At 52.2% G+C, this 25,239-nt stretch overlaps 1 protein-coding gene across 2 annotated transcripts in view; it reads left to right on the top strand.

The window, feature by feature from the left end:
* Positions 1–25,239, top strand: part of SPAST (spastin) — a 615,111-nt gene that overhangs the window by 147,479 nt on the left and 442,393 nt on the right. The gene's annotated exons all lie outside the window — the stretch shown is intronic.

Here is a 25,239-nt window from a genome sequence, read left to right as displayed (position 1 = left end):
TATCGCAGCGACCCTGCAGCAGCGCCAGTAACGCCCCCAAGAACGCCCTCGCGCAAGGAAAAGCCATCAAAATCGCTAAATCATCGCAAAGGGCTGCGCTAACCCTGGACCAGTTTACAGGGCTGCCAAACAAGGAACGCAAAGCGGGTAACGTGCATATCAGGGGTACGCGTGAAGTTATACACGCGATTAGCCAGGGTGCCAGGGTACGTGTATTTCAGGGGTGCGCGGGAAGTTCAACACGCGATAGTCCAGGGAACGTGTATTACAGGGGTACGCGGGAAGTTCAACACGCGATTGTCCAGGGAACGTGTATTACAGGGGTACGCGGGAAGTTCAACACGCGATTGTCCAGGGAACGTGTATTACAGGGGTACGCGGGAAGTCTTACATGCGATTAGCCAGGGCACGTGAATTACAGGGTTGCATGGGAATTATCACACGCCATTTTGCTGGGTACGTGTATTACAGGGGTGCGTGGGAATTATCACACGCGATTAGGCTGGGTGGGTCCTCACAGGTGTTCCCTGTACACCCTCCACGGCCCCTGCAGGCAGCCCACAAAACAGGGGACTACCCTGCACACCTGCTCATGTCCCCCTGCACCCCCACCCCCCAGCCACCAGGGGCACCCACCACCAGGCCCCCACCCATGTCTCCTACCACCCCCACCCCCCAGCAGTGCAGGGGCAGCCTCCACCAGGCCCCCACTCATGTCTCCCACCACCCCCACACCCCAGCCACCAGGGGCAGCCTCCACCAGGCCCCCACTCATGCCCGACTCATGTCTCCCACCACCCCCACCCCCCAGCAGTGCAGGGGCATCCTCCACCAGGCCCACACTCATGTCCCCTATCACCCCCACCCCCCAGCAGTGCAGGGGCAGCCTCCACCAGGCCCCCACTCATGTCTCCCAGCGTGCTACGTGTATTCCAGGGGTGCGCGGGAAGTTCCACTTGCGAATAGCCTGGGCGCGTGTATTTCAGGGGTGCGCGGGAAGTTCCACACGCGAATAGCCTGGGCGCGTGTATTTCAGGGGTGCGCGGGAAGTTCCACACGCGAATAGCCTGGGCGCGTGTATTTCAGGGGTGCGCGGGAAGTTCCACACGCGAATAGCCTGGGCGCGTGTATTTCAGGGGTGCGCGGGAAGTTCCACACGCGAATAGCCTGGGCGCATGCATTTCAGGGGTGCGCGGGAAGTTTTACACGCAATTTCAGCAGGGTACGTGTATTTCAGGGGTGCGCGGGAATTCTCACACGCGATTTGGCTTGGTACGTGTATTACAGGGGTGCGTGGGAAGTTACACACGCGATTAGGCTGGGTGGGTCCTCACAGGTGTTCCCTGTACACCCTCCACGGCCCCTGCAGGCAGCCCACAAAACAGGGGACTACCCTGCACACCTGCTCATGTCTCCCACCACCCCCACCCCCCCGCCACCAGGGGCACCCTCCACCAGGCCCCCACTCATGTCCCCTATCACCCCCACCCCCCCAGTCACCAGGGGCACCCTCCACCAGGCCCCCACTCATGTCTCCCACCACCCCCACCCCCCCAGTCACCAGGGGCACCCTCCACCAGGCCCCCACCCATGTCTCCCACCACCCCCACCCCCCCAGTCACCAGGGGCACCCTCCACCAGGCCCCCACTCATGTCTCCCACCACCCCCACCCCCCCAGTCACCAGGGGCACCCTCCACCAGGCCCCCACCCATGTCTCCCACCACCCCCACCCCCCCAGTCACCAGGGGCACCCTCCACCAGGCCCCCACTCATGTCTCCCACCACCCCCACCCCCCCAGTCACCAGGGGCACCCTCCACCAGGCCCCCACCCATGTCTCCCACCACCCCCACCCCCCCAGTCACCAGGGGCACCCTCCACCAGGCCCCCACTAATGTCCCCTATCACCCCCACCCCCCCAGTCACCAGGGGCACCCTCCACCAGGCCCCCACTCATGTCTCCCACCACCCCCACCCCCCACCATCCAGGGGCACCCTCCACCAGGCCCCCACTCATGTCTCCCACCACCCCCACCCCCCACCATCCAGGGGCACCCTCCACCAGGCCCCCACCCATGTCTCCCACCACCCCCACCCCCCCAGTCACCAGGGGCACCCTCCACCAGGCCCCCACTCATGTCTCCCACCACCCCCACCCCCCCAGTCACCAGGGGCACCCTCCACCAGGCCCCCACCCATGTCTCCCACCACCCCCACCCCCCCCAGTCACCAGGGGCACCCTCCACCAGGCCCCCACTAATGTCCCCTATCACCCCCACCCCCCCAGTCACCAGGGGCACCCTCCACCAGGCCCCCACTCATGTCTCCCACCACCCCCACCCCCCCAGTCACCAGGGGCACCCTCCACCAGGCCCCCACTCATGTCTCCCACCACCCCCACCCCCCACCATCCAGGGGCACCCTCCACCAGGCCCCCACTCATGTCTCCCACCACCCCCACCCCCACCCCCCAGCAGTGCAGGGGCACCCTCCACCAGGCCCCCACTCATGTCCCCTATCACCCCCACCCCCCCAGTCACCAGGGGCACCCTCCACCAGGCCCCCACCAATGTCTCCCAGCACCCCCACCCCAGAGATGAAAGACCATGGGGTTGCTTCATTACAGGCAATGGGCCTCATTACGAGTCAGGCGCTAAGGGGTTAACGGCGCCGTAAACGGCGCCGACGCTTAACGCCATGGTGAGTTTAACGCCTGCTTTTTGCAGGCGTTAAAATCCATGGCGCTAAGGGACCATGGTGCTAATTACGCCACCGTAATTTACGGTGGCGTAATTAGCGCCTTCCCCACTTCCCCACTCCCATTATGCCCTATGGGGCAAAAATGGGAATGGGGAAGGGTAAAATGGGAAATGGGGATTTACCGCCCCACTCACCTTGGAATGACAGGGTAAATCCGCCATCCACCATGGTGTAAACGTATGGTGGTAAGGGTACGACCCAGGCGGTAACTTACCGCCTGGGTCGTAATAAGGCCCAATATGTTTATATTGCGGCAGCTATTAGAAATTGAATAAGAAAGTGAGAACGCTTTAGTTTTGCTATCAAAACGTGTTTGCTGTTAACTATTTTTTTTCCTTTTTAAAATGGCCCAGGTCTCAATTATGACCCGTGGACTGCATGAAATACCGAATTTGTTTTTCTCAACTTTTGACTCTCTGACTAAGGTAGACATTCTATCCCATGTGTTAAATAGTTGCCAATAGGAAGAGGGGCACTGGGCATATAAAGGGGCTGGAGGAAGTAGGCCTTTGAATAGCAGGAAAGAAGGGGCTAAAGTATACCCCATATCGATTGCTTGTTGCTTTCACACTGAAAGTTCTTGGTATTATTGAGGGATGTTATGGTTAAGTTGCACTAGCAAAAACCTATGAAATTCAATGGAAAAATATTGGGTGGCACCAGTTATGGTTGCTTAGCTTAACATAACTGTTGAATTTCGGTTTTTTTTTTCGGTGTTTTACCTGTAACCAAAACAACCATAACGTCTCTAACAACGTTTTTCCATTGAATTTCATAGGTTTTTGCTAGTGCATCTTAACCATAACATCCCTTTAACACCGTTTGTGTTAGTTGATTTCATAGGTTTTTAGTAGGGAACAGTAAGCAGAGCGTAGCTTTAGCATAGAGTATTTATAAATGATGCTACGTTTGTAGTACCGGAGCTGCACCATAACGTCCCTTTAGCAATATTTTTTGTGACGGATTATGATATAAAGCTCCTTGTAGAGTGTCACAATGTAAGTGGCAATGAAGGGAGGCGGTGCGACGCGCATCATATACCCTCCGCACAATTGTGTGCTAAATGGAAGGAACCGTGGTACTGTGGAAAATACTGCAGTCCAAACCGGTAGAAATGGGTGGCTGTTGAAACAGATGGTTGTGTGTGTTGCAGTGCGTTTTCAAGAGCGCAAGTGCGCTGTGTTTCCTATACTTTCAAAAAGGGCAGCAAGGCAATGTGTATAGAGCGTGCAGAATACAGAAATGCAGTAATATCAAAAAATGCCGTTTGTGGGGGAAACTGCTTGTGCTGTGAAACGATAGATTCCCATTTCTACAGTTTGACAATGGCATAAATTGTAAAAAGACACAAATACAGTTCTTCAAAATGTACTGCGCTTTCTCCATTTCCGGACCAAATAAAAAAATAACACGCCTACATGGGTGTCTGCATTTTGGGATAAAAAATTATGCAGGAGATCGGAAACAGAAGCATTACCTGGCCTACTACCTCCCTCAGCACAAACCCCACTGAAAATCGTGTTACATGGTCTGCACTTTTCCCCTCCACAATCAACAACAATAATATAGTCTGGATCGAGCGTCACCAAGGCCTCACACACAAATGAAAAGCAATCACTGCAGTGTAGGTGCTCCATATGCGTACAAACCCACATGATACATTCCACACAACTCCCACCGGACTCTGTTTTCCCTTCACTGTCAAGTAATGTACATACAATTCACCCACAAAGCATACGCTGTGGCGCGTACAGCACACAGCCATAAGCTCACCCTCTGCATGTAGGTTGACAAATATACCATATACCACAGTCTGTGCGTGCACTCCACACCCAGAAAGCCTAATGCGCAATCCTGTGTCCTCCACAATCCCAAATATAAGATGGCCATATGCAAAAGGAGGCGACCGTTAAACGTACAACCCTCCAACTGTTGCGATGTCCGTGGATTTTTGCAGGTGTGTGCGCGCGCGGGAGTACAGGAATAAATGTCAACTCAGGTAGGGGATGTCCTTTGTAGTTGTGGCTCTTAAAAATGCAATTTTTGTAATTTTATTTTTTAAACCAGCTTCCAAAGTAACAAATCTTCTTTTTTTTGTTCAGGCTTTTATAAATGTTTTTATTTGTTGCATGGTGCCTCATATTCTTACAATAGCGTCTTCAGTGCAGCCTGTAGATTGGCAAACCAAATGTCATTACCACAGGGCAACAATGAATTGCCACTTCCATTGAGAAGGTGCACATATCGATAACCAATGTAATTCTCACAGGAGTACATTCCAGCAGCAAGCAAAAAGTTACATGCTTCTGTTGATAAGACACCTTCCCACCTCTGGCTGCCGACAATTCATTGGAATAGTTATATACTGGACTTGGTGGTATACATGAGAAAAGCACCTTTGCACTGGCAAAAATGCGCTGCACTTCTTTGATCATCTTTTTGACGGTACACACTTGCACAAGCTATGGAACCCAAAAGCAATGCTCCATAGTGCACTACCACAACGTGTACAGTACTCAAGTGGCCACTCGTTGGCATTCAGCAAGCAAATGGTCAAAAGTATGGACAGGGACACCGCACCACAAAGGGTCCACTTCGTCCAAATTCAAATTGCCATTAAGGCCTTTTTCTACAGCATACTGGAGCAGATCTAGCACCAAGCGATCACCCACTATGAAAACTGAGCTTCGAAGGGATTGTGTCCTCCGACGTATTCCTTATCTTTGATAATATGTTTCCAGCTTGCTGGCCTCGGAAATGTTTTCTGTAGAGGGTGCTGCGTGTCGACGTCCGCCGAGTCGATGTCCCTCGACGGCCACCGTATCGGCGCCGACGTCATCATGCCCATAAATAGCCACACGCTGCGTCCGTTGCTCAGTTCCGTTTTTCCGCGCTTCGTGGGGCCTCGGAACGTCGTTGCTCAGTTCAGTCAGGATAACTACTATAATCTATTCGAATATACCTTCTCGTTCCCGATGGCATCTTCATCGGAACCGACGACGCTGCGATCCGGCTTCAAGAAATGTCGAGACTGCGGTAAAAAAATGTCGATAACGGATCCACACAGGATCTGTTTGTGGTGCTTGGGAACCGAGCACCATTGTTCGGAGTGTGAGGACTGCATGTCCATGACGGCGAAAGCCTTGAATGAGCGCAAGGGGAAGCTCGAGAGAGGTAAGTCAGTCAAAACCTCCTCAAAGGTTTCTTCGGCTGAGTCGAGGCATTCGTCTCCTCGCCGTCGAAAACATTCCCATTCTAGATCTCGAAGTAGCTCCCACCATTCGTCGAGATCAAGACACTCAAAAAAAGAGATGTCGAAGATCCCCTTCCTCGTCTTCTGTGTCCCCAGAAAGGGTCTCCTGTCCCACTAAACACAGCTCTCAAGCTGAGTGGGAGGAATTCAGAAAGAAAATGTTAAGCGTCTTCGAGAACGCGGCCTCGACCCCCTCGAAGACAGCTGCGGGCGATGCCCCGGGTGAAAAACCCAAAAAATCAAAACGCAGTGAATCGCAGCACCCGGCGAAACATTCCACCCGAGAGCGCCACGAGCCATCGGGTAAGAAGGCACCGTCTTCGACGCCGTCGAAGATTCCTTCGACGCACGGATCGGCGCCATCAACGCCGTTGTCGAGGGGTTCCTCGACGCATCGATCGGTCGATCGACTCGACATCGACGCCGATGAAAGAGAAGACTAAGGCCACTCCACAGCCAACAGTGATTCCAAGGGCTTCCGGCACGACGCCGAGACCGTCGTCGATATACTTGAGTAGGATCCCGATCCTCTCGAGTTCTTCGAGACCCCTTCCAGTTTTTTCGACGCCGTTCTCGGCGCCTTCGAAGCCTGTCACATCGGCGTCGACGACCTCGACGTTTTCTCGCCCAATAATGACGAGTTTGGCTCCTTCTGCCTTAGAGATGGGTTTTACACCATTTCAGAGGTCAGAGTACCCTGGACTATCTTCAGTTGATGAAGAGGGGGAAGATTCTGACCAGGAAACTTTTGGTTTGCAGAGGACCACACTGCCTATTTCAGAGGATTTCACCTCTGAGGAAAGGCTGAAGGACCTACAGGAGTCACTACATGAGGCAAGTGGGCTGGACACTTCCCCAGAAGTGGAATTTGTTAAATCAGACCCAGGAGAACATGCCGAAACACCCTATAGAACCCTTATGGCAAGAATTATTGAATTTATGGGTTGGTCTGCGCCTTCACCTGTTTTTCAACAGGATGACCTAACAGACATATTAGACAAAGGTCCACAGGAGGACCCTGTGGTCCCCTTCCATGCAGCCTTACAAAGGAAAATTACATCTAATTGGGAAACTCCTGAAGTTATCCCTGCGGTCAATAAAAGATTGTCAGCCAAGTATAGGGTAGCGGCTGCTGACCCTGAATACTTATCAAAACACCCGACTCCAAAGAGCCTGGTGGTTCAAGCGGCAACTTCATCTAGCAGTAGGACCGCTTACCCTACTGTCCCACAGGATAGAGATGACAAGAGGTACGATTCTATGGCGAAGAAAGTCTTCTCTGCTTGTAGTATGGCGTTGAAGCCCATCAACGCCACCTGTACTTTCGCCAGGTTCAGTCACACACTATGGGAGTGTGCTTCATCAGCGGCTGACTGCATACCCGAAGGAGAGGAAAAGGAAGCCTTCCTTAACATTATTAAAGATGGCAAAGATGCCATGTGCGAATCACTTCAAACTGGCATCGATTTCGCTGACAGTATCAGCAGGGCCATGGCGGCAAGTACAACAATCCGCAGGCATGCATGGTTGCGAAAGTCTGGCTTTGCTCCAGATGTACAGGCCAGACTTTTGAATATGCCCTTTGACGGCTCTTCACTATTCGGGAAAAAGGCTGATGACAGTCTGGAAAAGTTGCAGACTTCTAAAGCAGCAGCAAAATCTTTAGGAGCTGCTATCCGCCAAACTCCTTTTCGCCCCTCAGGAACCTCTGGGAGAGGAAAGTCCTTTCGCTATTGTTCCGCATTCGGGAAAGGCAGAGGACAGCCGGCTCAAAGAGGCCAAAGGAGATCCACCCGAGGTGGACGGGTCAAAAGTACTAAGGCCGCAGCAGCAGCAGGTACCTCTTTACCCTCGGCATCTGTATCAGCCGCCCCCAAACCACTCTGAGGCCTTTCCACACAATACACCTGTAGGGGGCAGGTTAACTCACCATCTGACGGAATGGCAGGCTATAACGTCAGATGCTTGGGCATTGTAGACCGTTGCCCAGGGTTACTGCCTACCCTTTCTACACATTCCTCAGTCATCCACCGGAAAAAAGCTCTCTTAAAGTTCCAGATCCGCTCCTCTTGCAGGAAATTATGGACCTGCTAGAGAAAGGTGCCATAGAACCGGTACCTGTAGCGGACAGGAACAAGGGCTGGTACTCCCCCCTACTTTCTCATACCAAAGAAGGACGGAGGACTGAGACCCATCCTGGACTTATGAGAATTGAACAAGTTCCTCAGGAAGGACAAGTTCAAGATAGTAACTCTCTCTCAGAACCTTCAGGCCCTCCAGCTCCAGGACTGGCTGGTATCTCTGGACCTCCAGGATGCTTATTTCCATGTGCCAATCCATCTCAAACACAGGAAATACCTGAGGTTCGCAATTGGCGACTCTCATTATCAATTTCGAGTTCTGCCATTTGGGCTGACCTCCGCCCCGAGGGTCTTCACCAAGCTGATATCGGTAGTGGCAGCGAGTCTAAGGAGGGAAGGGATCCACGTCTACCCCTACCTGGACGATTGGCTGATCAGGGCTGTATCTTCGAAACAGGCCCAGGCCCAGCTAGATTATGTCTGCCACTTCCTTCACAAACTGGGCTTCTCCCTCAATTTAAAGAAGTCACAGATGATACCATCACAGAGACTCCAATTCATTGGAGCGGTCCTGGACACTTCCCTGGGAAAAGCCTCGCCACCAGAGGTGAGGGCTCAAGATATTCTACAGATGGTCACCAAATTTCAAAATGCCCAACGTTTCCCAGCCTTCGACTTTTTGAGGTTGCTAGGCCTCATGGCATCCTGCATCTTTCTTGTGCCAGAGGCTCACCTGAGAATGAGATCTCTTCAGTGGGCACTGAGAAGTCAGTGGTCGCAATTCTCAGGGAGAATGACAGATCTCCTCCGGATTCCGGAGAAGGTAGTCCGCGACCTTCAATGGTGGGCCTATCCAGAAAACATCTTGAAAGGAGAACTGTTTTAGCAACCATGGCCGGAGATAACAGTAGTCACAGACGCCTCACTCACGGGGTAGGGAGCCCATGCCAACGATTTGACCATCAGCGGTCGTTGGTCTCCATCGGAGTCCAGACTACACATCAACCTTTTGGAGCTGAGAGCGATCAGACTAGCGCTGAAAGCTTTCCTGCCATCAGTACAGGGGAGAAATGTCCTGATAATGACGATCAACACGGTGGCCATGCACTACCTCAACAAAAGAGGAGGCGTAGGATCACTGCCACTGTGCAGAGAGGCGATGCAGCTCTGGTTTTGGGCAATCCAAGAAGGAATCTCTCTATCGCCAGTCCACCTAGCCGGAGAGAAGAACTTGACAGCAGACGCTCTGAGCAGGCAGAGCACAGTCTCCCACTAGTGGGAGGTAGCTCAGGAAGTCCTTCAAGAGATCTTTGCCCTTTGGGGAACCCCTCAGGTGGATCTGTTCGCCACAAGCACCAACAGGAAGTGCGATCTGTTCTGTTCAAGGGAATTTCCCCTGAGAGGAGCTCTAGGAGACGCATTTGTAGTGGACTGGGAGTTTCCACTCCTTTACACGTTCCCACCAGTCCCTGTTATCCCTCAAATGATCAGGAGGTTGAGAAGATTCCGGAAAACCATGATCCCAATAGCCCCGGATTGGGCCAGGAGAACGTGGTACCCAGACCTTCTAGATATGTCCATCTGTCCTCCAATCCGTCTTCCACTCAAGGAGATTCTTCTCTCGCAGAAGGGAGGTCAGGTTCTCCATCCAGACACCAGAACCCTCAACCTTCACGCTTGGCTTCTGAAAGGGTGAGGTACAAGGATTGGGATCTCCCTGATGACGTCATGGAGGTGTTGCTTTCGGCCAGAAGGCCAGCAACAAAGTCTTTATACCGCTGCCGTTAGAACACATTTGGCAGCTGGTGTAGTGAAGAGAATATCGACCCTTTTTCATGTGGTACACCAACGGTGTTGTCGTTTCTACTCTACTTGGCAAACTCATGCCTTAAAGTTGGCACTGTAAAAGGCTATCTCGCAGCGCTTTCCATCTTCAAGCGCACTGCAGAGGAACCATCGTATTTCAAACTTCCTCTAGTGGTACAATTTCTCAAGGGATTAACTAATGTTTATCTTCCAAAACCATTCCAGGTTCCCTTATGGGACTTAAATTTAGTCTTAAACTTCCTAATGGGCACTCCATATGAACCACTTCACTCTTGTGCGCTGAGATTTCTCAAGCTTAAAACTGTCCTATTGGTAGCACTAACATCTGCTAGGAGAGTGAGCGAGCTACAAGCTCTCTCCTGTAAACCCCCACATACAATCTTCCACAAGGACAAAGTTGTCCTACAGGTGAAGCCTAATTTCATCCCAAAGGTAGTTTCTGAATTTCATATTACTCAGAAAATTACCTTACCTTCGTTCTACCCTCCTCCCCATCCGGGGAAAGAGGAGGAAAGGCTACATAGGCTGGACCCAAGGTGAGCTCTCAGCTTTTACATCAACAGAATGGCTAGGATCAGGCAAGCAGACCAACTGTTTGTAGGATACTCAGGTCACAAGTTGGGACTACCCATAACAAAACAAACCATCTCCAGGTGGATTATTTTGGCCATTCTGGAATGTTACAAACTGGCAGGGAAAGAGCCACCTCAAAATCTCAGGGCTCATTCAACCAGGGGTATCGCAGCCTCTTCAGCTCTCCAAAGAGGGGTACCGGTCCGAGACATATGTGCAGCTGCCACATGGTCGTCCGCACATACATTCATAACATTTTACAACCTGGATTCCTCCACTACTCAAGAGACCAGATTTGCCAAGGCCGTATTACATTCGGTCCATCCCTAAAGGGATACATAACATTCTCACTCCCACCTCCAATTACATGCCACTGCTATGGGAGTCTATCAAAGATAAGGAATACGTCGGAGGACACAATCCCTTCGAAGAACAAGTTACTTCTTACCTTGTAATGTTCTTTCGACAGGATGTTCCTCCGACGTATTCCTTATCGCTCCTCCCATCCATGCCCGCAGTGATAATTCCATTGTGGTTGCAGCTTGCGCTTCTTCAAGGTCAATAACCAATTCAGGCATGACTTTTCTTATGCTACAAAACGGAACTGAGCAACGGACGCAGCGCGTGGCTATTTATGGGCATGATGACGTCGGCGCCGATACGGTGGCCGTCGAGGGACATCGACTCGGCGGACGTCGACGCGCAGCGCCCTCTACAGAAAAAATTTCCGAGGCCAGCAAGCTGAAAACGTATTATCAAAGGTAAGGAATACGTCGGAGGAACATCCCGTCGAAAGAACGTTACAAGGTAAGAAGTAACTTGTTCATCTCTGCCAGCCTCACTAGACACAGTAATGCACCCAAATATGGCCGCCCTTTCCTGTAACGTACACTCACCACCTGATTGGACAATTGCACACTCGCATTTCCATTGGTCAGCATGTTCAAAAGCGCAGAATGTAGCACGTGCGGCTCGCAAAGTATCGTAAGAGCCGCGCCCCAGTAAATCGTGAACAGTCCTCCTTCCCTTTCCATTATCATCTTCCCACCACGCCCTTATTAGATATTGGTAAGTACCCACACATTCATCCTGCAGTGCTCCCCAAGACTTCACCATCTTACAATGACAGTTCTCCACAAGACTTCATATGTACTGTTACAAAATCAGCCTGCACGAGTGCTGTTATTGGGAAGCGCGTCCAGTGGAAAGGTCAGTGAAACATTCCACATTCATCTACATAAGCACCCATCACCACAAAACAAAGGTATTAAATTTTATTTTGGCAGTATGGTCAGAACCCTTTTATAAGTGCCTCTGCGCACGATATCTGTTTCTAAGCATCCACTATGTGTTTAAAACTCATACTGATGTTTATCCCATCTCCTACCATAAAGTGGCAATTTGTTGATATGTGCTTGCAACGTTTTCATTTACCCATATCATACACTAGATTAGCGAAAAAGGAACTCTGTTTTTTCCTTCCCACAATGGTACACAAATTGTTCCCCACTAACTCACCGACTACATAACTCGTAAAAGAAGTCACTAAAGCCACCACTGAATGTATCTTAGCAACCTGCAGTTACTTTACAAAAGGGCAGTATCTGCACAGGTGTGGTGCTTTGTACGTTGGACTGTTGCCACAGGCTCTTTTTAAATCTGCCAGCTTCCAATCTGCGCCCTCAGCCGGTCATCCATAAAAGGAGAGCGCAACTTGTCCTTCACCTCAACGGCAGGGATCGTATCTCTGCTCGACTAAAATGGCTGCAATAGCTCCCACTGGCTGCGAACAATGAAATAAAAGCCCTGTGCATTATACAGAAGGCCTTCTTGTCCCTGGGACCTCAATACCTTGCACTCTCACTCCCTAAATATCTGCTTGCTCCAGCTCTTCCCTCATCCACCTCCTAGTGCCACCGGGTCAGTTGCTTCTACACGCAACCAGATGGTGGTAGATGTGTTTCTTCTGCTGGGGCCTCCCTGTGCAACACGCTCTGTTTCCCTGGAACTTGAGGAGGAGCATTGTAGGCTTTGAGAGCAACTCAAAACCTTTCCATGTGCTTCCTTCTTTTTCCGCTCCTCTCCCCTGCTTTCTTCTTGGCTAAAACGTATTCTGCACTGGTTTCCTACCCACTCTATAATCTGTGCCCCAGGCCACCTCCCTCCCTACTGTTCCACCCCTGCACTGGCTTTCTGCCAACATCCAAGTGGCTCATATATCATAACCTAACATATCTCATATTACATTCCCAAGAAACAGTGTTCTCTATACAGTGAAAAATGTGCCAGATCTCAATTATCCACTTTCTTCAATGGGGCATCGGACTCTTCCGTCATTAATCAATATTTGGAACTACCTAATTTTTGATTACTGCGATCATAGTGCATTTCAGTCTTAACCATGTGGTTATACATTACTACCCTATTGATTCTATCATCGTCATTGTGTCTTGATAGTCGACATCGTCCGAACTTGATCCATGATTAGCTTCATTTTATCCAACATTAGCATTATAGACAAGTGTGGTCCAGCCCAAATGTAGATACCGTTATGTGCACAAGTCTACTCTGTGCATCCGTATTGTTCATATTGATGTAATCATTCTGTAATGTCAATCAATACTTGGCATCGCATTTTGTCCCCCTCGGATTGTCCAAATGCTCAAGTTTTCCCAAGTTTTAGACCAACACATTATTATACAAAACATTTCAACAAGCAATCCTCATTCACACCCTTAGGTTGTACTGTATCCAGTAGATGCACCCAATACATCTCTCTCTGTAACAGAAGCTTCGGATAGTTGCCTCCTCTCTGTGGTCACTTGACCACCTCCAGTATCTGAAATTTCAATTGCGCTATGGTATGATGAAGTTCATGAGTGCCTCGCCACTGGGGATTTGGGGTTGTTGGATCTTATGTTAGATTTGTGTTCAGTCCATTGCTCCAATATAGAGCTTAGCACAAGGGCATTTTAATGTGTATATTACGTCTGATGTAAGGCAAGTCGCAAAGTCTTTTACTTTGATTTTTTTGCCAGTTAGTGTGTATGAGATGGTATCACCTTACAATATTTTTACAGTGCGTACAAACCAAACAGGGGAAAGTTCCCTTCTTTTTGGTTTTCAAAATCTGTTGCCTCTCCTTCAACGGTTTCTCTGCCCTTATCAACTTGTCCCTCAAGTGCCTCCCTCTTATAAAGGCCATCATAGGTGATTTGGGAAACAGTTTATACAGAGTGGGGTCATTATGCAATATGCTCCAGTGTTTTTTGATATTACTGATCTGAAAACTCTGCCTTGAGAATTTTGAAATGAATAGCAATGGAACTTCTTTAGTTTTCTCCTTTTGATAGTAGTTGTGCTTTAGACATTCCCATCGATCTTGTCTTTGCTTCATCCATAATTTCCTTCAGGTAACCTCTTTGTCTAAATCTGTCCACTAGTGTTGAACATTTTGTGTCTAGCCCTGCTGAGTCTGATACAATCCTCTTTAATCGCAGAATTTGGCTTAAGGTAAACATTTGAGCATAGCTCTCGGATGAAAGCTTGTGTAGTGAAGATTATTCGCATCTGTAGGTTTGTGGTACACAATGGTTGAAATATTCCCATCTTTGATTTGGAGGCTGGCATCAAGAAAGTGGAGCGATGGGGACCCAATTTCAAGAGTAAACTTAATTCTAGTGTGTACTGTATTCAGGTAAGCAAAGAATTCAAGCAATTCCTCCTTCGAGGCACACCAAATGCCAAAAATGTCGTCTATGAACCTCTTCCATAATCGAGTGGACATCGATCACTTTGGATGGTCAAGCACAAAGTTCTTTTCGAATCTGTACATAAAAGTATTCAGATACATGGGGGGGCCCATTTCTGACCACATAGATGTACCAGGTGATTGAATCTCATATGTACCTTGAAATCTGAAGTAATTAAATAAAATTAGGTTAAGTAATTCAAGGACAAATTGAGCATTGCCTTTGAGACCAGATGTGTTCAAAAGGAGCCATTATACTGCCTCCAGGCCCTCTTCATGGGGAACATATTGTGTCCGTTTTTTTTTTAAAGCCACTTGAGTTATGTGACGAATCCTGTGATGTTGTCCCTTCTTTCCTAGGGGGAACCCCTTTTCATTAGGTTAAGGAGGTGAGGCTGCTACCCGATAGTCCCCCTGGCGGTGGATCTCATGGGGAGGGATCCCCCTGTGTGACTAGGGACGACTATCCAGGAAGAATGCAGTATACTCCACTCCATTCCCCCTCACCTAACCCACCTTTACCTTGCCATCCTATGTACATGTGTCATGTACATAGTAAAACTCAGCGACATGAGCTTCACCCAAATTATTACGACTGGATACTAACAGCCAATGCCCACATTAACATCTCTGCCATTGAGCCGGTTCCTTGGTCTGACCATTTCATCGTCCACTTTAATCTCTCCCTTACGAAGCTCCACAAAACCCCTCCAGCGCCACTGAGCTCTATACAAGTCTGCAACACACGCAAGTTGAAGCATGAGGCTTTAAAGCCATCTCTCCTCGCAGCTCTCAGTACCAATGCCCTATCTCTAACATACACTGCACACGACCTGGCCGACCATTACCATGTCTGCCTGCTCCAGGTCCTTGACTTGCACAAACCAATCAAAAATTCACCAAAACCCCATAAAGCCAACAACACTTGGTTCCCCGATGAGCTTGTTCGCTTATTCAGGGGAAAAAAGATCCCTAGAACACCTATGCAAAAAAAAAAACCTCTCCAAAGAATTGCCTGGCTCTCGCCACAGCAGCCTACAATTATAAGAAAGCGGTATTCACCTGCCAATCCAATAGCTACAATGATGGAATTGCCAACAGTAAATAATTATTTGCAATTCTCAGAGCTGGAAACACCCATCCCACCTATCGTTAGTACACCCGTCGACAGACGGGTGTACCATGATACAAGACACCCTAACTCACAAAGTTGAGGCACTACTCTCTAAGATCAGTGCCAAAAAGGCCCTACTTGCCGGCAAATCGCCTGTGCTTTACCCTGACATCCCCCCCCTCTAGCGGGGCCCTCGCCACCAATACCCCCTTTTTACATTTAGCCAAGTCACACAAGAGCAAGTAGCAGCCATTATTACAACACTTAAACATAACTGTAAAGGCGACTCCTGCCCAGCCCACATCATGGAGCTCTGTGCTCCTACGCTTACTCCCATCATCACTGAGTTTGCCAACACATCCTTCTCAACGAGCATAGTGCCCTTCACCATCAAATCTGCCTGGGTCACACCACGATTACAATAATAAAAATAAACTCCCTTAACCCACTCAATGCCCACCTACTACCGCCCCATTACCAAAGTCCCGTTCCTACTTAAATTTCTGACCACCTAGCCTATACACAAGTTCAGCAGTTCCTGGAGAGAAACCATCTGCTTGGCAAAATGCGATCTGACTTTCGCCCGAAGCACAGTGCAGAAAAAGCCCTACTGGACTCAAAAATACAAATGTACTCCATCTGTGACTCTGGTAAATTAGCTATCCTCCTCCTCCTGCTAGATCTCCCTGGGGCCTTCAACCTGGTTGATCAAAATATCCTTTGCCAACACCTCAGCCAGCACTTTCACTTCTCTCCAGAAGCCACTTTGTGGATCAAATCCCTTCTTGGTGGTCGGACCACACAAGTGTTCATAGGTGAATCAGCAGCTGATGCCATCCCCGCCCTGCTTTCAGTTCTGCAAGAGTCGTGTCTCTTGCCCACCATTTACAACACCTACACAAAACCCCTTTTCGATATCCTCAACTCCAGCGCGACCATCTACACTAATTTTGCTGGCGATGCACAAACTCTCATCCCTCTCACCGGTGATCACACCTCTGACACCATTATAATCGGAGCAGTCTACAGCACAATCCAAAACTGGATGGCCACTTTCACACCATATGCCTTAATGACGAAAAAACTGAGCTCCTCATCATTGGCTCTCCACACAGACTTAGACACTCGGACGCCATCTTCTCGTCCTTCTGTATTGACGGTATGTCCATCCCAGTATTGGAAAAAATAAAAACGCTGGGGGCATACCTCAAAGCAGACCTAACCATGACCGGACAGATTAACGCCCTAGCATCATCCACTGCCTACACAGACAAACTTATCTCCCTGAGTAGACCGTTCCTCTCACTGATTAACTGCATTACACTCGCACAAGCATTGATCCCCTCGAAATTTACAACTTGTGGGCTCCTCGACTGCCAACATGTCCATACTCCAAATTAAAGCACTTTGTTGCTCCCCTTCAAAGCTTGAGTGAAATTCAAAATCCTATCCATCGCTCACCATTGCGTGCACAAGGAGGCCACCCTGTACCTTAACTGCATCAACCAAATTGTCCCATTGTGCAAGCTCAGATCCAGTTCTAGCATCTCACTGCTTAAAACCTGCCCCTCCAAACCACCCCCACCCCGGTTTAAAGAGCTGGCTGAGTCAGTTTCTGCATCACAAAACCTGCACTCTGGAACTCACTATCCGCTTGCAGCCGACATGAACAATCATTCTCCAGCATGGGGTCTGGCATGGATTCACATGCTCATGAATATTCCCCGTCGTCAGGCTGGGAATCATCGGTAAAGAAAAAATCAGTATCCGTTTCGTTTCTGATCTGTCTTTCTTAGTAGTAACCAATCACTGATCTCTGGGTCATACTGCCCCCAGCCAATGACTGCCCTCTCCCTAAGCCCCGCCTCTGGCAGCCATCCTGAGATTTTTACCGCACGCTCAAGTGTTGGGAGTCCTCGTGTTTAGCTCTCGAGTTTTTTTACTGCGTTTTCACGTTTTTTTCGGGAGAATTCTCATTTTTTCGGTTTAACCGAGCCTCAAGCGCCACCGTTTCTACTTCCGATAACGGGGACCCGTTTCGGGATTCTTCTACGCCCCTCAAGGGTGAAGTTTTCGTCGAGTTTACACTTCTTGGAGGATTCCGGAAGATCTGCGGCTTACCTCAAGACATGGCCCAGGACAAAGGGAGCTCGATGCCCGGATCCAAGCTGTTCAGGAACTGCCCTGGATGCGGATTATATAACGTTTTCAAGGAGGACGAGCATTCGCAATGTCTCTACTGGCTCCATGGGGACAAGACGCACGTGGAGAAGGACTGTGCGTTCTGCAAGAACCTTTTGCAACGGACCAAACAAGATAGTCGTTCCGCCTCGCCACCTGGCTGGAGAAGGGCACAGCAAGTGAGAAGGCGAAGAAGAAGTCTGAGCAGGCTTCTAAGTCCTTTGAGGGCGCCCCGGCGACGGGGGCCCAACAGAAGGCCAAGCACTGCGAGTCCACGGGCTCCGGGAGCGCCAAAAGGTCAGGCTCTTCGGTTTCCAAGCAGGGTGCTACTTCCCCGGCACGTTCGACACGAGCCAGCGCTCTGGGTCGGGGAAGAGGAAGTCCGAGAACCCGGGTAGGCCGCTGGAGTGGACCCGGTCGATATCGAAGGGGGAGTGAGGCGTTGACCCTCCCCCCAAGGCGAAGACCCAGGACGCACCTAAGGTGGTGAGGGCCTTGATCCACCCGGCTAAGGCCTCTACTGAAGTGGTCTCTGCGACCCTGATGGAGCCGGCTGAGACTACGCCAATGGAAACTGTCTCTGGGCCCAGAGTATCCCTGCTGCCGCGGAGGGAATCCTCTTTCCAGCCCATCGCTAAGACCCCCTTTAAGCCCCTGGCTGAAAAAGAGGGGGGGGGCTGGTGGCCGTTACAGACTCGGAATCAGCCTCTGAGGAGGAACTGGTGGAGACCAAGAGGGGCCTCAACGAAAGGTCCATAGGCCTCAACGAGAGGTTCATTCACCTCAACGAGAAGTTCCAGACGGTTCGATCCCAGGGGACGGTCCCTGCTGACGTGATCGATGATAGCGACGAGGACGACGAACGGGGCCCATTGGGGCGGCCATCCCGTCCGTCGCAGCCATTGCTCCAGCCCCAGGATAGCTCGGCGGCCATTTTGTTGGCAATCCAATCCTTATGTACCAAGATAAGGACGAGATTACAACGCACCCCGACTGAGGAGCCAGAACCAGGCCCGTCGGGAAGCCCTCCGAACAAGCGGAGGAGAGTCCCCCCCCCACCCCACTCCGCCCTTCGTGCCTGCGAGACCGGCGGACCCCTCATCCCCCTCGCCGGGAGAGGATACGGCGACGGGGACGGACGACGACAGCGGCGATGACACAGCGGACATCCCGTCGTCGCAAACCCCCACGCCCCCGGCGGGCGTCCACAGCCAACGAGGTAGGCTCTTTCCACGCCATGATAACCAGGGCATCCAAGCTCTTCCAGCTCTGCCCTGAGGAACAGAAAAAGGAGGGGTTTCTGTACCAGCGTCGAGAGGCTAAGAGGAAGACGGTCCTCGCAGTGCCTTCACTCGATGACATCTGAGACGAGGGGCTTGCTGTCCTCAAGAAACCTGCCACGAAACCCGCCAAGAGGGACAGGTACGAATAGAAGTACCGAGTCCCGATGCCGCCCCCTTGTGCCTCAGGGCCCAGCCCACGCCGGACTCGGTCGTCTCGGCAGCGGCTAAGAAGAAGGCAGCGGGCGCGGCGGCTTCAACTTCCACCTCCCCGCCGGACAGCGAGGGTAAGAAGTTGGACTCTATGGGACGACGAGTCATCTCGTCGGCGGCAATGACGATTAAGGCGGCCAATGCGGCCTAGGACAGGGAGCTCTGGTTCAAGATAGCTCCCCTGCTAGATTTCCTGCCTGATGACAAAAGGGCAGAGGCGCTAGAGATTCTGCAGGAGGGCGAGGTGGCGTCAGATCATGCCATTACAGTGGCAACGGACATTGCCGATACCAGATTTTGCCAACTGGGCAACAGAGTTTGCCTCCGACGACGAGGATGGCTCAAGGCGACAGGCTCAAGGCGACAGACTTTCGCCAGGATGTCCAGACCAGAGTGTTGGACATGCCTTTCGACGGCAACAACCTCTTTGGTAAGGCAGTGGACGAGTCTCTACAGGCCATCAAAACCGACTCGGAGACGGCCCGGGCCCTTGGGGTGCTTCAGCAGCGACGGCCCTTTCGGAGCTCTGGAGGCAGACATGGTGCCTCCAAAGGATCCAGCGGTGGCTCCTCCACCTACCGCCAGGCGGCCCGCTCCTCTTCCCAGGAGGCCTACAGAGGTTGCGGCAAACAAGGGGGTTCCCGCCGTCGTCGCCAAGGAGGCCAAGGCCGCCTCCAAGCAAGATTGACCCGGCCGTGTTGTCGGGCCCCCACCGAAGCACCCCGGTGGGAGGCCGGCTGACGAAGTTTGTCGGCGTGTGGGAGTCCATCTCCACCGACCGTTGGGTGTTGGACACCCTGGCCAATGGGCACTCGCTGGAATTCCAAAAGAAGTGCCCTCGCATTCCTCCCGTGGCCAGGAAGGAAAATCACGTCCCTCAACTGCTGTTGGAGGTAAGAGCGATGCTCAAGAAAGGTGCCATCGAGCTCGTCCCCAGATGGCTCCGGGGCTCCGGAGTGTTCTCGAGGTACTTCCTCGTCAGGAAGAAGACAGGCGGTTGGCGCCCCATCCTGGACTTGCGCCCCTTAAACAAGTACATCAAGGCGCAGAAATTCAGGATGGTCACCCTCCAGCACGTGCTGGGACAGCTGGAGGAAGGCAACTTCCTATCGTCACTGGACCTGGAGGATGTTTACTTCCACATCCCCATTCTAAGAAGGCACAGGAAGTTCCTTAGGTTCGTGGTTCAAGGACGCCACTACCAATTCAGAGCCCTCCGTTCGGATTAAAGTCGGCACCCAGGGTTTTCACCAAGTGCCTGGCACCAGTGGCGGCGCGGCTGCGCCTGCAGGGGATCCACGTCTACCCCTACCTGGACGGCTGGCTAATCCGGGCAAGGTCAAGGGAACTCGCCGTCGATCATACAGCGAGGACCGTCCGGTTGCTCACGGAGCTGGGGTTCTCCATCAACTACCCCAAATCCCACCTGGTTCCGTCGCAAGTAGCACTGTTTTTGGGGGCGAAGCTCGATACAGTAGAGCAATTGGCCTCCCCTTCAGAGGAGAGGACCAAAACCATCCTGGGCAAGGTACGGCGACTGTTAGCCACGGACGTGGCCAGGGTGAGGTCCATCAAGTCCCTTCTCGGGATGATGTCCTCGTGCATCTACCTTGTACCCCTTTGCAGACTTCGGATGCGCCCGCTACAGGAGTTCCTCGACGCCTGCTGGTTTCAGGCAGGGGGCTGCTTCGAGGACAGGATCCCCCTCGACGAGGAGTTCCGTCGGGCGATCCTATGGTGGGGCACCCGGGCTCACCTCACGACGGGCACGGACTTTCAAACCCCGGCGTTTCAGGAGATGTTGACTACGGACGCCTCTCTGGAGGGTTGGGGGGCCCACACCGGAGATCTCCACGCAAGAGGCCTTTGGCTCCTGGAGGAGAGGTCTCTTCACATCAACATCTTGGAGCCCTGTGCAGTGTTCTGGGCGCTCAAGTCGTTCCTCCCGTCCCTCAAGGACAAAGTGGTGAGGATCTTCACCGACAACACCACCACGATGTTCTACATACGGAAGCAGGGGGGCACCAGATCCCCAGCCCTATCCAAGGAGGCCCAGGATCTGTGGCACTGGGCCGTCGCCCAGGGGATGTTTCTGGTTGCCTTCTACCTGGCAGGAATAAAAAACACCATCGCCGACTCACTCAGCAGGGAGCTATGCTCGTGCCACTAGTGGGAACTGCGCCAGGATCAAGTGGATCGACTCTTCCAACGATGGGGCAAACCCCAGATCGACCTGTTCGCGACGGCAACGAACTCCCAAGTGCCAGAGGTTTGCCAGCAGGTTCCCCCAGCCGAGGAGCATGGGCGATGCCTTCTCGTTCCCTTGGGACGGCCTGTTTCTATACGCGTTCCCTCCATTGCCGTTGTTGCTCCACCTAATAGTCCAGGTGCAGGATGATCCTCGTCGCACCGGCGTGGCTGAGGCAGATCTGGTTCCCGGACCTTCTGGACTTGTCAATGTCCCCGCCAATCAGGCTGCCGGCGGACGCGGATCTTCTCTCCAGAGAAGGAGGCGCCATTCTACACCACGACCCACAGTCGCTGAACTTGCAGGCCTGGCTCCTGCAGCACGAGTTTGGAGGGTACGATATCCCAGCTAATTGCAGAGAGGTTCTTGCAAAGGCCAGGGCGTCCTCAACTCTCAAGTGTTACGGTCATAAATGGAAGAGGTTCTCTGTCTGGTGCCGTGCACAGATTAACCCTCTGCGGATTACGGCCCCTCAAGTGCTGCCGTACTTACTGTCGCTGGCCAAGGCTGGACTGGCTCACGCCTCCATAAAAATACATCTGGCTGCCATCTCCCGATATACCAGGACTACGGGACGGGCGTCCTTGTGGTCTCATCGCCTGGTAAAGGAATTTATGAAGGGACTATTCCGATCATTCCCACCGGTGAAGGCCCCTGCCCCGGCGTGGGAACTTAATGTGGTGCTGACCAGGCTCATGGGGGGGCCCCATTCGAGCCTATGCATTCGGTGCCTTTGAAGTTCCTGTCATGGAAGACTGTGTTCCTCGTGGCCATCACCTCTGTACGACGAGTGGGAGAGATTCAGGCCCTATCTTGCAAGCCTCCATACTTGACTTTTCATGACACAACGGTGGTGCTGAGGACGCAGCCCTCCTTTATGCCCAAGGTGCCATCGGACTTACACCTCAACAAGCCCTTGGTGTTACCAGTTTTCTTTCCGTCGCCTTCAACGCCGGCCGAGAGGACTTTGCACTCACTGGATGTAGCTAGAGCGCTGAAGTTCTACGTGGACCGCACGAAGAGTTTTCGGAAGACGTCACAACTGTTTGTGAACTTTGGGTCTGTGAATCAAAGGAAGGCTCTCTCGAAGACTTCCATTTCCAGATGGCTCTCCGGCTGCATTATGCATTGTCACCGGTTGGCAAACCGACCGCTGGCCGGCCGTCCGAGAGCCCATTCGACCAGAGCGATCGCTGCTACTACGGCGTTCCTGTCTGGTGTGCCTCTGCTGGACATCTGCAGGGCTGCTACGTGGAGGTCGACGCACACCTTCACAAGATTCTACTGCGTTGATCGGGACTCCAGGGAGGAGTCCAGGGTCGGCTAAGCAGTGCTGCGCAACCTGTTCGCTTAAGGTGAGCCTGGTGAGGAGGGAAGGGATGCTTAATGTTGAGTTGTTGTATTGCTTGATGTTGAGCCTGTTGCCACCTCCCGTGGTTGTGCATGTGTATACTGCTATGTATTCTTTTATTCATGAGCATGTGAATCCATGCCAGACCCCATGCGGGAGAAGGAAGAAGTTACTTACCTGTAACTGTTGTTCTCCAGCATGGGTCTGGCATGGATTCACATGCGAACCCTCCCGCCTACCCCTCTGCGGCTCTTCACTTGGTCATACTGCCACTTGGCGTGCTACCAAATCTGAGGATGGCTGCCAGAGGTGGGGCTTAGGGAGAGGGCAGTCATTGACTGGGGGCAGTATGACCCAGAGATCAGTGATTGGTTACTAAGAAAGACAGATCAGAAACGATACTGATTTTTTTTTCTTTACCGAGGATTCCCAGCCTGACGACGGGGAATATTCATGAGCATGTGAATCCTTGCCAGACCCATGCTGGAGAACAACAGTTACAGGTAAGTAACTTGTTCCTTCTCCACCTTTTAACCTCAGTGCCAAGGACAAGCTATCTCGCCCTTGGGATTCCCTCCCTGTTGCCAAGGACGAGATAGCTCATCCTTTTTGGCACTTTGTTTTGTGTGATCTCTGCTTTCAGGGATCATATAAAACTGTAATCCAACCCCCGGGCTATATGAGGGGGAGGTTCCCCCTCAGTGCCAGGGGGCTGGATTACCTTCATTTCAAGTCGGCGTGCGTGACGCACGCCGACGTGAAACTGAAAGTAATTTTTCACTGCAGCAGCCATTTCGGGCTGCTGCAGTGAAAATATAAGGTGAGCCTTCACCTTTCTCCCCCTCGATCTCCGGCTGTATTTCAAGCCGGAGATCGAGGGGGGTATCGTTGGAAAGGGGAGATTCTCCCCTTTCTAATACCCTTTGTGACAGCATTGCTGGGCGCGGATCAGGCGCAGGGCGCTCGATCCGCACCTAGCAATGCCCACTAGACACCAGGGAAACGTTTGTGACATGGGGGGGGGGGGGCTGCTTACAGTAAGCAGCCCTCTTTCCCCCCCCCAGCCCCCAAAGCATGGGGGCACAGATATAAAGACCCCTGGGGGCAGACAGGAGACCATCTGCCCCCAGGGGAGGGGACATAAAAAAAATGAAATGGAACGGGGGTGGGGTGGGGTGGGGGGATATGGGATTTTTTTTGCCCACCCCTGAAAGGGTGGTGGCCCTCCCCCTCCCACACCAAGTGGAAAGGGGGGCCACCCCTTGTAGCCCTTCCTGGGGGCAGATTTCTGCCCCCAGGCAGGAGTGCATGAGGTGGCCCCCATCCATTTGGGGGTGGGGGGGAGGGCCACCAGGAAGAAGTGTGCATACCCCCAAAGGATGGGGCCTGCAGGTTAGGTCCCCCCCCTGGGGCAGATGGCTCATCTGCCCCCAGGGAAGGGGGCAAAAAAAGGGAATTTTGGGTGGAAGTGGGGGGCCACTAGCCACCAGGGATATATTTTACAGAAAAGGGGGATGGCCCTCTCCCCCTCACCCCAAGGGGAAATGGGGGCACCCCTTGTAGCCCTCCATGGGGGCAGAAATCTGCTCCTAGGAAGGGGCATCTGACCCCAGGGAGGGCTGCATGTGATGCCCTCATCTTATCTGCCCCCAGGGAGGGCTGAATGAGATGCCCCCCCCTGCATTTGGTGTGGGGGGTGGGTAGAGGGTCACCCCCCATTACATTAGAAAATTACCTGGCGGTTTAGGGTGCCCCTTAGCCCGCTCTAAAGTGTAGTTTACCTTTTCCATTTTTTTCTTTGTTTACGAAACTTGCCTTGGCGCAGAGGGGCTCATTGGTGTGCCAATCTGGCGCCGGGGTGCCCAAACGTTACTGCCCCACCCACTGGGGGGCCTGTCCAATTTTTGGGGGCTCTCTCACCCCAAATGGAGGGGGGGTGTACCTCACGCAGCCGTTTGTAGGAGGCCTGCATGAGGTGCCCCCGCCACCCATTTGGGGTGAGAGGGTAGAGGGTCCCCAAAAATGGTGGGACAGGCCCCCCCAGTGGGTGGGGCAATAAGGTTTGGGCACCCTGGGGCCAGATTGGCACACCAATGTGCCTCTCTGCTCCAAGGCAAGTTTGTTCCGTAAACAAAGAAAAAAAATGTAAAATGGTGGAACGCATTTTAGGGGGGCTGTGGGGCACCCCAAAGGGACAGGGAATTTTTTAATGGGATGGGGCGTTGACCCCTTCCCCCCCCCCCACCCGCAACGGAGTGGGTGGCATGTCATGCAGCCCTCCCTGGGACCAGATATCTGCTCCTAGGAAGGGACGCCTGAGCCCAGGGAGGAGTGCAGGACACCCCCCCCCTTATCTGCCCCTGGGGAGGGCTACATGAGATGGGCCGCCCCTCCAATTTGGCCATGTGTGGATTCCCACGGGCGTCCTCTTTTGGGAAATGCATGGGGTTCCCCGTTTTCCTTGCTGGCTTCGACACCCTAGGCCTAAATCTGTAGGTTGCCCACATGAACAAAATGGTCAGTGGCGAAAGGCTTAGGGTTACCAGTGTGTTACCCTTTTCCTTTTGCACCCCCGTTAGGTGCACCCACACGTGAGGTACCGTTTT

This window comes from Ambystoma mexicanum, chromosome 4p, assembly GCF_040938575.1.
Source record: "Ambystoma mexicanum isolate Mex_15411 chromosome 4p, UKY_AmexF1_1, whole genome shotgun sequence".
NCBI lineage: Eukaryota > Metazoa > Chordata > Amphibia > Caudata > Ambystomatidae > Ambystoma > Ambystoma mexicanum.
The sequence above is the reverse complement of the archived record's forward strand: the minus strand, read 5'-3'. Positions and strand labels throughout refer to the sequence as shown.